The 16,519-nt window shown below is 46.9% G+C and overlaps 1 protein-coding gene across 1 annotated transcript in view; it reads right to left on the minus strand.

The window, feature by feature from the left end:
- The window catches only part of CROCC2 (ciliary rootlet coiled-coil, rootletin family member 2), an 825,280-nt gene that overhangs the window by 512,198 nt on the left and 296,563 nt on the right, over positions 1–16,519 (minus strand).

Raw genomic sequence — 16,519 nt, forward strand, 5'->3', positions numbered from 1 at the left:
AGGTCTATAGTGTACAATATATTGCATGTAAACTGAATTATCTACAGTGGGGGAAATAAGTATTTGATCCCTTGCTGATTTTGTAAGTTTGCCCACTGACAAAGACATGAGCAGCCCATAATTGAAGGGTAGGTTATTGGTAACAGTGAGAGATAGCACATCACAAATTAAATCCGGAAAATCACATTGTGGAAAGTATATGAATTTATTTGCATTCTGCAGAGGGAAATAAGTATTTAATCCCTCTGGCAAACAAGACCTAATACTTGGTGGCAAAACCCTTGTTGGCAAGCACAGCGGTCAGACGTCTTCTGTAGTTGATGATGAGGTTTGCACACATGTCAGGAGGAATTTTGGTCCACTCCTCTTTGCAGATCATCTCTAAATCATTAAGAGTTCTGGGCTGTCGCTTGGCAACTCGCAGCTTCAGCTCCCTCCATAAGTTTTCAATGGGATTAAGGTCTGGTGACTGGCTAGGCCACTCCATGACCCTAATGTGCTTCTTCCTGAGCCACTCCTTTGTTGCCTTGGCTGTATGTTTTGGTCATTGTCGTGCTGGAAGACCCAGCCACGACCCATTTTTAAGGCCCTGGCGGAGGGGAAGGAGGTTGTCACTCAGAATTGTACGGTACATGGCCCCATCCATTCTCCCATTGATGCGGTGAAGTAGTCCTGTGCCCTTAGCAGAGAAACACCCCCAAAACATAACATTTCCACCTCCATGCTTGACAGTGGGGACGGTGTTCTTTGGGTCATAGGCAGCATTTCTCTTCCTCCAAACACGGCGAGTTGAGTTCATGCCAAAGAGCTCAATTTTGTCTCATCTGACCACAGCACCTTCTCCCAATCACTCTCGGCATCATCCAGGTGTTCACTGGCAAACTTCAGACGGGCCGTCACATGTGCCTTCCGGAGCAGGGGGACCTTGCGGGCACTGCAGGATTGCAATCCGTTATGTCGTAATGTGTTACCAATGGTTTTCGTGGTGACAGTGGTCCCAGCTGCCTTGAGATCATTGACAAGTTCCCCCCTTGTAGTTGTAGGCTGATTTCTAACCTTCCTCATGATCAAGGATACCCCACGAGGTGAGATTTTGCGTGGAGCCCCAGATCTTTGTCGATTGACAGTCATTTGTACTTCTTCCATTTTCTTACTATGGCACCAACAGTTGTCTCCTTCTCGCCCAGCGTCTTACTGATGGTTTTGTAGCCCATTCCAGCCTTGTGCAGGTGTATGATCTTGTCCCTGACATCCTTAGACAGCTCCTTGCTCTTGGCCATTTTGTAGAGGTTAGAGTCTGACTGATTCACTGAGTCTGTGGACAGGTGTCTTTCATACAGGTGACCATTGCCGACAGCTGTCTGTCATGCAGGTAACGAGTTGATTTGGAGCATCTACCTGGTCTGTAGGGGCCAGATCTCTTACTGGTTGGTGGGGGATCAAATACTTATTTCCCTCTGCAGAATGCAAATAAATTCATATACTTTCCACAATGTGATTTTCCGGATTTAATTTGTGATGTGCTATCTCTCACTGTTACCAATAACCTACCCTTCAATTATGGGCTGCTCATGTCTTTGTCAGTGGGCAAACTTACAAAATCAGCAAGGGATCAAATACTTATTTCCCCCACTGTATATGATGTTATATGGTACTTTATGTGGTATAGTGAAGATAAAGCTACCATATGATGGTGTTTGCTGTATTGTAGGTGAAGTCAGTTATCATTACGATGGCATATAGAGGTAACATTATAACAGGTTGTTTAGGATGGGAGGGCAGGCAGGTGCCTATTTGTAGCCTATTTTATTAAGGTCTGATAAAACAACAAGACAGATGGTTTGCAATATCCAACGTGGAAAATGAAGATGAGCAGAGCAGTCCATAGCAGTAGACTTTATTCACTACACATGCTTCTGGGTATTTACACATGCATGACCTGTTGGTCACCCATTTTTCACCCAAGGGGCTGCTTCAAGGGCAATTTACTACTTTGAAGCTTGGGCCAGAGTTGCTGTGTGTGCTAGTTTGCTGAAGCCTGAAGTTTACACTGATTGGTAATCAATTGTCCCTGAAGAAGCTCCTTGGGTGAAAAATGTTGAAGCTGTTGCTCAGCCCTCTATTGGTAAGAGGCTATATCCAAGTCTTCTTGGATGTTTAGTGTCATTACCAGGGCAAAGGTTGTGAAACCTTGGTTAGTCATGTTAATCTCTGATACAGCAATATTGGCGAAATGTGGTCATGTCGGGATTTGTTTGAATAAAGACTTCCTTTTGGACTTTACAGTATTTGCTTGGGTTGTGTTCTGTTTTGCTGCTGCAAACACCTTTTGCCTCATTTTCTGTTTGCTAAATATATTTTATTGTCAGCACAATCAAGATACAAATTAACCAAATATGCACATACCAATTTGCATCAAGAAAAATATAACCAGATATAAATGACAATGTTTTCCAAGAAATGTCCTCCCCACTCCCCCACCTCATCTTCCCCTGTAGTAAATCTAGATACTGTCATAAATTTGCAACTTAATGTCACACAGCAGCAATTAAATGGTCAACATATTAAGGAATGCAGAATGTACTCTGGATGGATAGGTCTGTAATTAAGTGGCCCAAATAGTAACAAAACGTTTTCTAGTATTCACACCACCCTCCTCCACGCTTAGACGCTCCATAGTAAGTAGTTCATGCATAAGATTCTTTCATTACATCAATATAGGTGGAGTTGGATGGATCCATTGCAACAAGATACAGCGCTTGGCCATCAGGGCTGCTTTACGCAGAAAAAATACAATTTTGCACTTGCCCTCAACAACACCAGTGATATCATCCAAAATACACATTTGTGATGTAGCTTCCCAATGTTGCCGATAAATTGTATTCAAATGGGTCCAGAATCTAGTCCAGAAGTCATAGATAGATGGACAATCCCACACAACATGACAATATGTATAATCATACCCATCTTTTTTGCCCTGGATGGGTGTTGTCATCTGGTCCCCCTTCCTTCCGCAGGCCAGGGTTGACCCTGTTTAGCTTGTCAGATTTGATGTGAGCCAAGGTATTCAGACTAACAGTCCTGTCCTTACTCAACTTGCCCGGTTTCCCCAGCTCCTTCCTGGTAGCAGCCTCTCAAGCTGTCTTAACGGTAGTGGTCAAACAAAAGTGCAGCAGCTCCAATACTTTTATAGGTAAAAGGCTTTTATTCACAGGCTTCCCCGAGAGATTTAACCACAGTTCAGCCTTTCTCGGCACTACCTCTTGTCTTCAGGTAGTTTGCTGGCTACTTCAGCTTTCCACAGTCATTTCATTTCATCAACATAGATCAAGTCCCCTCCCCAGGGAGATTTAACCACAGCCCAACCTTTCTCGGCACTACCTTCTGTCTTCAGGTAGTTTGCTGGCTAGGTTCCTCCACAAGTTCCTCCCAAACTGCACCAACTTCATGTCCCCGATCTTAAATAGTTGAGGCAACACGGTAGCAATGAAACCTTTTACCTTACCAGCTGGAGTCTGTGCTAACGCAGAAACTTCCATGCTCTCCTCCCTTACCTCCTCATCTGCTTCCATTTTATCCCATTCTATAGCCTCCTCCTCCCAGGGTTCCCTCAGCTTCTCCCCATCTCCTTGATCAGAAACCATTTCCCAATCATCCCCCTCCCCCTCTATTTCCTGAGAGTCCTGTATTGGAACAGGTGGGTTCTGGGGATGGTAGTTCCTACCTTTAGTTAGTAGTCTGTTCAGCCTTTTGGCCACTAGGGGGCAAATTCTCTGTCTATAAGGAACCTGTGAGTGAAATGTGCTCTTCCTCAAGAGCACACTTTTCTCTGGCCTCTGCCTTAGCCCTCCCTGAAGCAGGCTCCTCTCAAACCCCTCACAGTGTATATACATATGTAACAGAAACGTATAATGCATTTCTTGTAGTTGTATACTTCTCGCCAATCGTGGTTCCTCTTTCAAACTCAAAAGCAAATGCTCCACTGTATATTCCCCAAAATCTTGTGCCCAAAGAGTTACTACTCTAGTCAATGGTGTGTCCCTTGCGACTTTCTTTACTGTGGCAGCATAATGGCTGGTGAGACCCTTGCGAATCACAGATAATGGCCAACTATCATCACTGTCTGATTCAATAAAACCTACTGGATTGATGTGCATAATAAGCCTTGTATATAATGCTACAGTTGCAAATAGGGATACCAATGTCTCCTTCAATTGATGCTCCTTTCGCAATTGATCATAGGACACATCTGCAGTTCATATTCATCTAAGACATGTTGCTGCAAGAATATTCCCCAAGTCTGACAATATAAAGAAAGCTTCCAACTGCAACTCTGGTTGAAAATCTGCATTACCCCAAATGGGCAAAAACTGGGAGAAATGTGTATGTAATCCAATTTTTTTCTGAAACATGGTCCAAGCCCATTTCACCGCCCATAATAGAACATGACACCGCAAATTTAGCATGTAAAACATAAGCCAAATGATATGGGGCCACTACCTCTGAATCAAAATCCAGATCACAAAATTCAGACGTGTGGTATACCCAATCTCGAGCACAACGCAAATGACTAGCTATTGGATAGGATTTTAAATCGGGAAGACCCAATCCCCCACCCCATCCCTCTTAGATAATTGCAAGGGAGGCTCTCGGTTTCTTTTTACTCCACAAAAGTTTACTGATAAGTTTGTTCCAGAGGGCCAAATCCTGAGCTTTAAGGATGAGCGGTAAATGCTGTAAAGTGTACATCCATTTATGAAATATTACCATCTTAAGGAGTTGAACTCTACCCCATAAGGATAAAGGAAGATCCCACCATCTAGTATACAGGGACCAGGTCACAGAAAGTAATGGGGCAACATTTAGAACATATAACTGATCAAGATATTTAGGAATCCACAGACCCAGATATTTTAATTTTGCCCTCGACCACTTTAATGAAAAGTGCCCTGGCCATTCATTGACCAAAGTCACCTCCCACACTTAAAGCCTCAGATTTATCATAATTAATCCAAAGGCCTGAACACTGTCCAAAAGTGCGTAAGATATCCAAGGTTCTGGGCAATGTCCTCACTGGATAGGTAAGAGCCACTAACAGATCATCTGCAAATAAATCCACCTTAAATTCTGCCGCACCAATTTTAATGCCACTGATTTGCGGATCTCCCATAAGAGCCAGTGCTAATGGTTTCATACACAATATAGCTCTTTGAGCAGGGACTGTCCCTCTATGTTAAATTGTACAGCGCTGCGTAACCCTAGTAGCGCTTTAGAAATGTTAAGTAGTAGTAGTAGTAGTAATATAAACAACATAGCGAAAAGGGGGCAACCCTGCTGAGTGCTCCTATATATTGAGAACCTCTGAGATAAAAGGCCATTAACCAGAACCTGGGCCCAGGGTTCAACATAAAGAAGCTGTATCATTGATATTATAGGGCTCTGGAAGCCAAAGGCTTGTAAAACTTCCCAGAGATAAGGCCAAGACACTGTGTCAAAAGCTTTCTCTATATCAAATCCCACCACCAGGGACGGTTTGTTAACAGAGGCATTTTCGAACGAAAAGGGCGCCCAAAAAGCGACACAAAAGGCACATGGGCGTACACGTGAAAGAAGGTCGTCCAAATCCAATAATCAAGCCCAGGCCGTAAGGGTGTCCTCAGCGCGAGGACTCCCATCTATGGTCGTCCCCACAGGGGGCATGTTAGGGGCTTGTTATGGGCAGCGTTATGTGATGGGCGCTCCCAGCGTATAATGGCTTGCGAAATGGTTTCGCATGGGTCGGAATATGGGCGTCCTTAGTTAGACCTGAAATAAAAGTGACCAGAGTAAGGGGGAAGTCGTCTTTAGACTCATTAGCGATTTTGTGCAGTTGGAGAGTGGAAAGGGCGCTGATGGGAGAGAAAGCTGAGAGTTTGTTCAGTACCTGTTACCTTTGTCTGTGTGCCGTAGTCAGAACGTTTTCACCCTCACCTGCCTCATTTGTGTTTTACGTTTTCAGCTTTCCCTACCCCTTCTAGCCCCCAAACCCAGACACCACTACTCCTTCCTCTATCTCCCCCATCCCCTCTCCCTATCTCTCTCCATTTATTTATTTATTTATTTATTTGTTATATTTGTACCCCACATTTTCCCACCTATTTGCAGCCTCAATGTGGCTTACATAATACCGTAACTGTCCCCAAGTTCATATTTCATTCCCTTACCTGTTTGTAGTATCTGTTTGTCTCTTTGTCCTGTGTTCTGCTGCAGTGTGTTTGTGAAGACTGCCGTTTGCTGCTTGGACAGTGAGTGGCTAGAGGGTGTGGCAGGAGAGTTTGTAGTAGGTGTTTGTCGGTGGTGGGAGAGTGAGTGGCAGCTTCTTTGTTGTTGCTGTGTTTCACCAAGTTGGTAGGGAGAGGTGAGCACTGGTGGCACTGCATTGCACCTGTACTGTGGGGAAATGAAGGCACTAAAGGAACAGGTGGCTTACATGTTGGAGGAAGAGGGGAGGCACCGCAGGAGGTACTCACGCCCCAGAGTTTTCAGACCCCGTAGCAGTTTCCTAGACCTCACTGACCTGCAGTGTCTCACTAGGTACCGCTTTGATAGGACTGCCATTCAGCACCTTTGTGACCAGCTCAAACCCCTCCTGCAGCCCAGGACCCGTAACAACAACCCCATCCCTGTGCACCTAAATATCACTGCTTCTCTATCTTGTCTGGCCACTGGGAGTTTCCAGTCTGTCCTAGCTGTGAACACGGGTCTCAGCCAGGCTTCCATTTCTAACTGCCTCACCAAGTTCCTTGATGCCTTCCTTACCCACACCTCTGAGTACATCACCTTCCCCACCACCCCCAGGCCCTGCAGAACAACATGGCTGACTTCTACGCTGTAGCTCGCTTCCCCTCGGTCATAGGCGCCATTGACTGCACACATGTCGCACTCAGACCCCCCCCCGGGCATGAGAGGCCACTTGTAGGAACAGGAAAGCATTCCACTCACTCAATATGCAAGTTGTGTGTGACAGCCAGGGGGAGATTCTAGACGTGTGTGCCCGATACCCAGATTCCACCCATGAAGCCTATATATTGTAGCACTCAGGAATCTTCCGCAGGTTTGAGTGAGGGGAGATCACCATCGGATGGCTCCTAGGTAAGTGCAGCATGGATATGCCCAAACTATACCTCTTCCACTGGGCAACCCTCCACAACCTACTATTCCCCCCCACCTCCACAAGGTACCCGCTCCAAACAATACACACTCATCTTTCTCATCCTGCTTCTCCCCAAAGGTGACAGAGGCTACCCACAGCGGAGTTGGCTCATGACCCCCATAGTGCACCCACAAACAGGGTTAGACGAGAACTACAACAGTAGACATCGGACCACCCGTGGCATCATCGAGCGCACCTTCGGACAACTTAAGAACAGGTTCCAATGTCTGGACTGTTCTGGAATGGAGCCAAAAGGTGGCAAAGATATTCCTGGCCTGCTGCATGCTACATAATTTGGCAATGTGCAGAGGACAGACCCTCCCAGAAGAGCCACAGCCACCACAGCAGCAGGCCCCAGATGAACAGGATGAGAAGCCCCCTCCACCTCCCGCCCACAGATCAGAGCAGAGTGCACACCAGCTGGGGGTCAGAGCCAGGTAAAGACTGATAGAGACAAGTTTTGTGTGAGAGTAAGTTGACATTTATTTATATCACTGTGTATTTACACACCAACACCAAACACCAACACCCCCCCTTCCCATGACCATCACCCGCTCTGTGCATATTCCCCTCCCTCCAACCCTCACCCCCCCCCAGCATGACCAATCACTTTCCCCGCCTGCTCCCCTGGCCTCGTCCCCGTCCCTTCCTACCCCTCCCACCGTGTTCCTTTGCACCTGGTGCTGCAGGGGAACTCTGTTGACAGTCCTCCGATGAGCTCCCACTCTCCTCCTCTGTGTCCACAAGGCAGCCTGCTGTCTCAGCTGCCCTGTGGAAGTCCGGCCACCTTGCGGTCTATGGCTTGCCCTGCAACCTGGGCACAGGACCCAGAAGGGGAGTTGGTGTGGTGGCTTTGGACCAGTGGCTGAGGAGGCTGAGGATCTCAAGCTCCTCTTCTTAGCAGGTGGTTGCTGTGCAGTGGTGGAAGTCGACACCAGGGCTGTATTAGGTGCTTTCAGGTCACGGCGTAGGCCCTCGATGCTATGCTCCAGCCATTGGAGCTGCTGTACCACTTCACGTTGGGCCTGTACCACTTCCCATTGCACCTGGAGCGCTTCCCGTTGCAGCTTCAATTTCTGGTGCCGGTAGTCTTAAATCTGAACATTCTGGCCCAGCAATTGTGTGGCGAGGCGCAGTAGCTGCCTCCTCTGGCTGGATGGCCTCTGCCCTCCCTTCTGCGTCTTCAGCTTCTTCTTCAGTGCCACCATCAGCAAAGGCTAAGGGTGGTGGAGGGAGAGCCTCTGCTGGGGGTGGTGGATGGAGAGCCTCTGCTGCAGGTGGTGGAGGAAGAGCCGGCGCTGCTGCTGCTGGGTCCTGTGGTTCCATCCCATGGTACTGTGTGGTTTCTTGTGCAGGCCCACTGGTTTGCTGCTCTGTGTGCTGGGGCTGGTGGTCACTAGGGCCAGCTTCTTCCTACGACTGGCTGTCATCACCTGCATAGCAAAAGGGGAGGAAGTGTGTTGGTCAAAATAACCTACTTTTGTTTTTCAGCATTCATATACATAGCCCCACATGCAAAGACCCAGCAAAGAGATGGTGAGGAATGGGATTGGCAGACAAGCCACAGATGTCATTGTACATGGTACAGAGCTGGAGACAAGGAGCACAGTGTACTACAGAGACTGATGTGCAAGAGAGCCACACAGGCAGGTGGGTAGACATAGAACTGTGGAAGGAGTGCAGAGGACACAGTGGCTACAGCACAGAGGTGTGGGAAGGAGATATGCAGAGCTTGGTGATGGGGAAGGCCCCCAAGGCTGTGAAACAGTGGTAACCTACACACACATTGCTGGAAACCCTCCCTCTCCACTCTCCACTCTCCCCTCCCCCTCCACTCTCCTCCTCCCCCCTGCTACTCCCTGTGTCATGGTCTGTAATGAATAGTGATTTGCATTGCATGTTGTGTTCTCCCCCTTTCCCTACTGAGGAGCACCACACTATCCCTTACTTGTGTAAAACAGAGTGTAGTACAGCACAACAGATACCCTAGCTTCCTAATGGTCTACCTACCTGAGCCCTCAGGCTGTGCTGATGTATCACGGGACCCAATGCCATGAACCACCTCCTCGGGCAAGTGCCCATGAATGATGCGCTTGATGGGTGTCAAGTTAGTGGTGTCATCTGCTGGGGGGGTTGGCACCAGCCTTCCTCCTGACATCACGCCTCAGTTGGCACCACTTTCGTTTGCAGTCTTCCACATCCCTGCCACAGTGGAAGACCGCATTCAGCCGGTCCCTTACTGCCTCCCATTCTCGCTGCTTCGTTGTAGCAGCTAGCCTCTGGCCCGTAGGAGCAAACAGATGCATGAGCCTCCTCTGTATTTCTTGAACCAGCAGTTCAACTTCTGCGTCGGTGAAATTACCCTTGCGGGTGGGTGGTTGCTTTGGTGCCATTGTACCAATGTGATGCAAAGAATCGAAAATACAGAGAAGAGCGCTTAAATACGCTCTCGAGGACACCCATGTGAGAATGAGATGGACGTCCCTGAGATGGGCATCCTAATTTTGATTATCGACAAAATCCCTAAACGTCCCCAGCTGCTTCGGCAATTTGGGTGTCCTAATTTCGATTATAGGTAGGGAACTATGGGCGTCCCCAGCTGCTCTGTGTTTTGGGTGATCGTAATTTCGATAATAGGTAGGGAACTATGGGTGTCCCCAGCTGCTCTGTGTTTTGGGTGTCCTCATTTTGATTAAGGGTGATAATGATAAAGGTCCGCAGCTGCTCTTTCCATTTGGAAGTTTGCATTCCCTTTATTGGCGCCTCTTTAAAATGGCTTTCTCTGTGCTTGCACTTTAGAGTTTGTTTTTTTTTTTTTAATGGGGTGGTATTTCCAAGCGTTTTAGCTTCAGTTATAGTAAACCTTGTTTATGCCACTGTATGCTTTTGTATACCTGTTTGTTTTGGGGTTTTTTTTTCCGTGGTGTCATCTGCTGGGGGGTTGGCGCCAGCCTTCCTCCTGACATCACCGCCACTTCCGTTTGCAGTTTTCCACATCCCTGCCACAGTGGAAGACCGGTTGAGCTGGTCCCTTACTACCTCCCTTTCTCTCTGCTTCGTTGTAGCAAGCCAGCCTCTGGCCCGTGGGAGCAAAGAGATGCATGTGCCTCCTCTGCATTTCCTGAACCAGCAGTTCAATTTCAGGGTCGCCCCTTGCCGGTGGGTGGTTGCTTTGGTGCCATTGTACCACAAGTTCAAGGTAAGCTCATACCTCTCAGCCACCTCTTCCCTTTCTGCTATGTAGGTGCTAACAAACACTTCTTGCATCTTGCAGGACAGCTGGTCAAGTAATACACTGCACTCTGAGAGCCGTGATTTTTTCTACCCAGTTCATTGTACAGATGTCTTGTTCTCTATTGGACACACTCAGTTGTGGCTGCCTGTGGGATGGGGGAGGGGGAGAGGCCATGAGAATGGATGTGTGCATCCCTCATGGTCAAGGGTTCCCCATTCTCTCTGTGCATTCAAATATTACCTCTATTTTCAACAAGTTTTTCAGTGGTTGCTGTTCAGTGGTGGAAGGAGACGCCACTTGTTGCTGCATCAGTGCTGCACAGTGTGCTTTCAGGTCACTCCGTAGGCCCTCGGTACTGTGGTCCAGCCGTTGGAGCTTCTGTATTGCTCCCCAGTAGGTTCCATCCTTCTTTATGTGGTGAACCCCAGTCCCCTTTTATGAAGTGCCCACCCATTCTGAAGGTTGTTGGGGGTGGGTGGGGGGGGGGGGGGGAAGCATATATGCACTGAATGTCTTTTCCACATTATTCAACACAGTCCTACAATCCTCCATAGTTATGGAACAATATTTCTAAATTCTATCCTGCAAACTATTCAAGGTGGCCACAGGTGCGTGCCTACCACGGCCTTGAGCCCTTAAGTCATGGTGAGGGAGAGGGGTTCTGGTTACAGTTCCTATTCTAAATTACCTGCAGGTGGCTACAGCCTGGTGCCTATTTAATTCCCCTAGCCTGTGCCCTTCTGTACCTGATGTATTATATTGCAATTGTGATGAAGTAAACATTCATCTTATGCTTTTACCATTGTTTTCCCTTTTCTCCTCAGCACTATATACCATTGCTGATACCTTCAATGTGAAAAGATGACCCAGCTGTTTGTAGCTCCTTCCTGGCCCTCACCAATGTGGTTTGGTTGTGGGTAAGGGTGTCTGTTGATCAGAGAGCAAACATAGTCTATGCGCTACCTATGGTTATCTGCAAGCTTGTACTTGGCAGATCACTAGTGCTAGACAACACACCTATTATTTACACAACTCTGTGCTGTGGGGCTCTATGATAAGGGGGGAGGGGCTGCATGGGCATTTGTGTTCCTCAACAGAAATGTCCACCCAGCCTCCCCCCCCCCCCCCCCTTTACCATGCAGCCATGCAGTTTGGAAGGAACAGGTGGCCTTCTGTATGGCCACACTTATCACACATATGTACCAAAGTTTCTCTGTCACAGTTCACCTGTCATGCAACCCAGATTGCTGCCTCCTCTCAAATCAACCCCAGCATTTGATAATATGTAGTGCACAAAGTAGAGACACACACCCTGTTATATCAAAAATATGAAACTTATATTTAACAAAACCAAAAATAGAACTATGTACAATATATATATTTTTGGGAAACAGTGTCTCAAGGGAGGCGTTGTCCTCCTCCCTGCATGGCCCTCTGCAGCAGGCTAACGAGCAGCACCAGGAGCAGCCTCTGCACCGTGAAGTGCTGCTCGTTAGCCTGCCGCATTGCCACCATCTCCAGCCTCATTGCTGACACCTCCTGCAGCAACTGTTTTTGGCTATTCTCCAGTTGCTGCAGGAGGCGCAGTGCTGGGGCTAGGGATGGGGCTATGGCTGGGGTGGAGAGGGCGGGCGGTGTTGGGCCCTCATCCCCCTCAAGGGGAGGCATGTCATGTAAGGGGTCTGGAGCTCGGCTTGTTGCTGCCTCTGCCTCCTCCTCCTCCTCCTCTACCACCACTGGTGGTGCCTCAGCTTCCTCCTCCTCCTGCTGCTGCTGGTGCCCTGTGTATGTAAAAGGATTGTCCTTGAGATTAGCACATTCAACATGGCTTGCACAGTGCAGGAGCTGGCTGGCAGGCATAAGGCAGGAATGTGGAAAGGTGAAGTCAGTGGTGAGCCCTGGGCTAGACACATGGGGTGTGAGATGCATGAGATGACATGAAAGGGACCCCTGGAAGCTGGTCTGAAAAAGGAATACATTATAAGATGTGTTGGCAGGGAACACTCATTCCTCAGCAGCATATTAGCATTTTGAGTTGTGACTATGGTAGGATGACCATTGTTTTTTTTAGGGGGGGGAAGAGGGGGGTGGAAGCATTATTTCTTTACATTACTTTCAAATCATGCTATGACATCCACTAAGAGCAGGACATCAGGCAAGAATACCATGAAACCATATCCACCCCAGAAAGAGGGATACAAAAGTGAGGCATGTCATCTCATTCATCTCAGAGCAGGTTAGTTGGAAGTTACAGCCACACTCATGGGAGGGTAGCTGCAACCTCAGGCCTTGATGTGGGACAGAAGTGTTATGACTTACTAGTTGCCTATTAACCACATGGAAACTGATATTGTACACGACATTTGCATTATTAAATAAATACATTTACAAATGGGTACAGGTGCCCTGTTTATAATACTTACATCGAGCCCTGAGGCACTGTCTCACTGCCCTGATCATGTCAGGGTTCTCCCGCTTGATTCCGCGGAACCTCCACCGAAGTCCCTCCGAATGCCAAATCTTCTGCAAGATATAAGTTTGTACACCGGGAGTCAGGGGATGGCCCTTCTTGCCTTCAGCACACAAATTCATTTGGAAATCAAATAGAAGAGACTCACAACACTGATTGGGGGGGGGGGGGGGGTCATTACATTGGTATAGGTGAAGTCATTGAGGTGGACATGAGGACAGAGAGTACCGTTTGTGTGCAGTATTGTAGGAATGTGGGAATGTTTTTCCTTTCTAGTACATAGATTCTATTAATGAATGTGCATGTGCACATATCACTGATTACCCTTGAATGCAGAATACAGTTTGTGCTTACATTGCTGAGGGAGCTCTTATATGTGTAGCTACAGGAGGGGGCCCTGATAGCCCAGGAGGGGAGGGGGGGGGGGAAGCAAACACTTACCTTTCCAACCTGTCCCTTATTTCACCCCAGGCTTGGTTGGAGAAAGTCCTGGGGGGCAGGTGGTGGTGGTGCCTAAACAGGATTCATCTGTGCTTGATGCACAGCTGCACCAAGCACAAAGTTTCAGCTCTGCTGAAATTTGGCTCTCTTCGTAGCGCCATGTTTCTCAGTGAATAACAGTTCGAAAGTGTGCATCGCCTTTTATGGACACCCATGAGTAATGGATGTCCTTGCATGCATACTTCCATATATGGATGACCATCCCATATATGGATGATGAGTCAGCACGTGGACGACCATGTCGTATGGACGTCCATGACATGCATGGACCGTTGTCATGCGTGCGAGGCCTTATTTGTATGAGTATGTGTTCACATGTGCAGAGTCTTTCTTATCTGAATCATTATCAAGTGTACGAACCTCTTCATATATACACAATAAAATATGTATGTTCCTTATATTTCCCTTAGTTGCCGAAGGACGTGGCCCTTCCAAGATGGACGTCCTTCGGCAGTTCTGTTAGAAACACGTCCTTGTTACTGTACTTTACACTTATGAATGTTCTTTATATTTTACTTATCTGGCTGTCCGCAACTACATGCACTGTACTTACGGAACAACCAGGTACATCAAAGAAGTCCAAAGTATAGTCATAAGGACGTCTTTCTCATAGAACCGCCGAAGGACGTCCCTGTTACAGGGCCGCCGTCCTTCGGTGGGCCTAGTAAGATGGACATCCTTTGGCAGTTCTGTGAGAAACGCGTCCTTGTTATTGTAGTAAGGATGTCTTTGCAGTAGTTTTCCTAAACTTTGGGCGTCCCTGATTTGGGCGTTTTCAACTGCGATAATGGAATGTTTAAGGACGTCCATACTATTTTTCGATTATACCTACCTGATTTGGCCCGACTTCGTGAGGACGTCCAAATTCAGATTTGGACGACCTTTCGAAAATGCCCCTCTGTGTGCTTGCATTGCTTCTAATACACATAATAAGCATTAAACATTAATTACTGCTTTTATGCCCTTTACAAAACCAGCCTGGGGAGCCCCCACCAAACATTGGATGATAAGCAGCAGGCAAGAGGTCAGAAGGTTCGCGTACAGTTTAATGTCCGTATTTAATAAGGAAATAGGGCAGTAAGATGCAGCAGAAGGTTCCGGGTTGGCTTCAATATGGGCAAAATCATAGCTCCTCACATGGTATCTGGTAAAGACTCTGTCCTTAAGGCTTCCTCATAGGCTGCACATAATGTAGGAGTAATGTGTTTTGTCAAAATCTGATAAAATTCTAAGGGAAGCCCATTGGGGCCTGAGTCTTTAATGTTGCTGAAGATCTAATTGCATTTGTAATTTCCCCAGCTGAAAGAGGAGCGCTCAATACATCTAAGTCCTCCTGAGTCAGCTGCGGAATTGATAATGCTTGCAAAAAATCCTTGAGTTCTGGCGGGGGAACCCCTTGATCTGCATATAAAATTGCACAGCTATTTTTAATCATCTTACAAATAAACACATTAACTGCAATGCAATCCTTTTTAGAATCTTTAATCAGAGGAATGAATTCGGGTCCCTCTTTCTCTTTAACCAGTCGAGCAAAACAAGTACCAATTCGATTCCCATATTTTAAAAAATCTATGTCTCCTATATTTCATGCTATTCTGTGTAGGTTGGTGGAGTAACTCGTTCAGCATACGCTGAATATTTAAATATTGTTCTCAGACCTTTCTGGTCATATTTTTAGCCAAATGCTTTATGCATCTCGAAGCTGCGAATGCAGGGAGAGGATTCTCTTATCTATCTGTTTTTTTCGTATATGAAAGATAGGATATAACCTCCCCTTGCAAGACAACTTTCCTAGCCTCCCAAAACATAAGTACATAAGTAATGCCACACTGGGAAAAGACCAAGGGTCCATTGAGCCCAGCATCCTGTCCACGACAGCGGCCAATCCAGGCTAAGGGCACCTGGCAAGCTTCCCAAACGTACAAACATTCTATACATGTTATTCCCAGAATTGTGGATTTTTCCCAAGTCCATTTAGTAGTGGTTTATGGACTTGGCCTTTAGGAAACCGTCTAACCCCCTTTTAAACTCTGCCAAGCTAACCGCCTTCACTACGTTCTCTGGCAACGAATTCCAGAGTTTAATTACGCGTTGGGTGAAGAAAACTTTTCTCCGATTTGTTTTAAATTTACTACACTGTAGTTTCAGCACATGCCCCCTAGTCCTAGTATTTTTGGAAAGTGTGAACAGACGCTTCACATCCACCTGTTCCACTCCACTCATTATTTTAAATACCTCTATCATGTCTCCCCTCAGCCGTCTCTTCTCCAAGCTGAAAAGCCCTAGCCTCCTTAGACTTTCTTCATAGGGAAGTCGTCCCATCCCCGCTATCATTTTAGTCGCCCTTCACTGCACCTTTTCCAATTCTACTATATCTTTCTTGAGATGCGGCGACCAGAATTGGACACAATACTCAAGGTGCGGTCGCACCATGTTGCGATATAACGGCATTATAACATCCTCACACCTGTTTTCCATACCTTTCCTAATAATACCCAACATTCTATTCACTTTCTGAGCCGCAGCAGCACACTGAGCAGAAGGTTTCAGTGTATTATCAACGGTGACACCCAGATCCCTTTCTTGGTCTGTAACTCCTAACGTGGAACCTTGCATGACGTAGCTATAATTCGGGTTCTTTTTTCCCACATGCATCACCTTGCACGTGCTCACATTAAACGTCATCTGCCATTTAGCCGCCCAGTCTCCCAGTCTCGTAAGGTCCTTCTGTAAATTTTCACAATCCTGTCGCGAGTTAACGACTTTGAATAACTTTGTGTCATCAGCAAATTTAATTACCTCGCTAGTTACTCCCATCTCTAAATCATTTATAAATATATTAAAAAGCAGCGGTCCTAGCACAGACCCCTGAGGAACCCCACTAACTACCCTTCTCCATTGTGATTACTGCCCATTTAACCCCACTCTCTGTTTCCTATCCCTCAACCAGTTTTTAATCCACAATAGGACTTTTCCTCCTATCCTATGACCCTCCAATTTCCTCTGTAGCCTTTCATGAGGTACCTTGTCAAACGCCTTTTGAAAATCCAGATACACAATATCAACCGGCTCCCCTTTGTCCACATGTTTGTTTAAACCTGGGGTAGCTACATGCTGCTGA

This window comes from Microcaecilia unicolor, chromosome 10 (assembly GCF_901765095.1).
Source record: "Microcaecilia unicolor chromosome 10, aMicUni1.1, whole genome shotgun sequence".
Taxonomy (NCBI): Eukaryota; Metazoa; Chordata; class Amphibia; order Gymnophiona; family Siphonopidae; genus Microcaecilia; species Microcaecilia unicolor.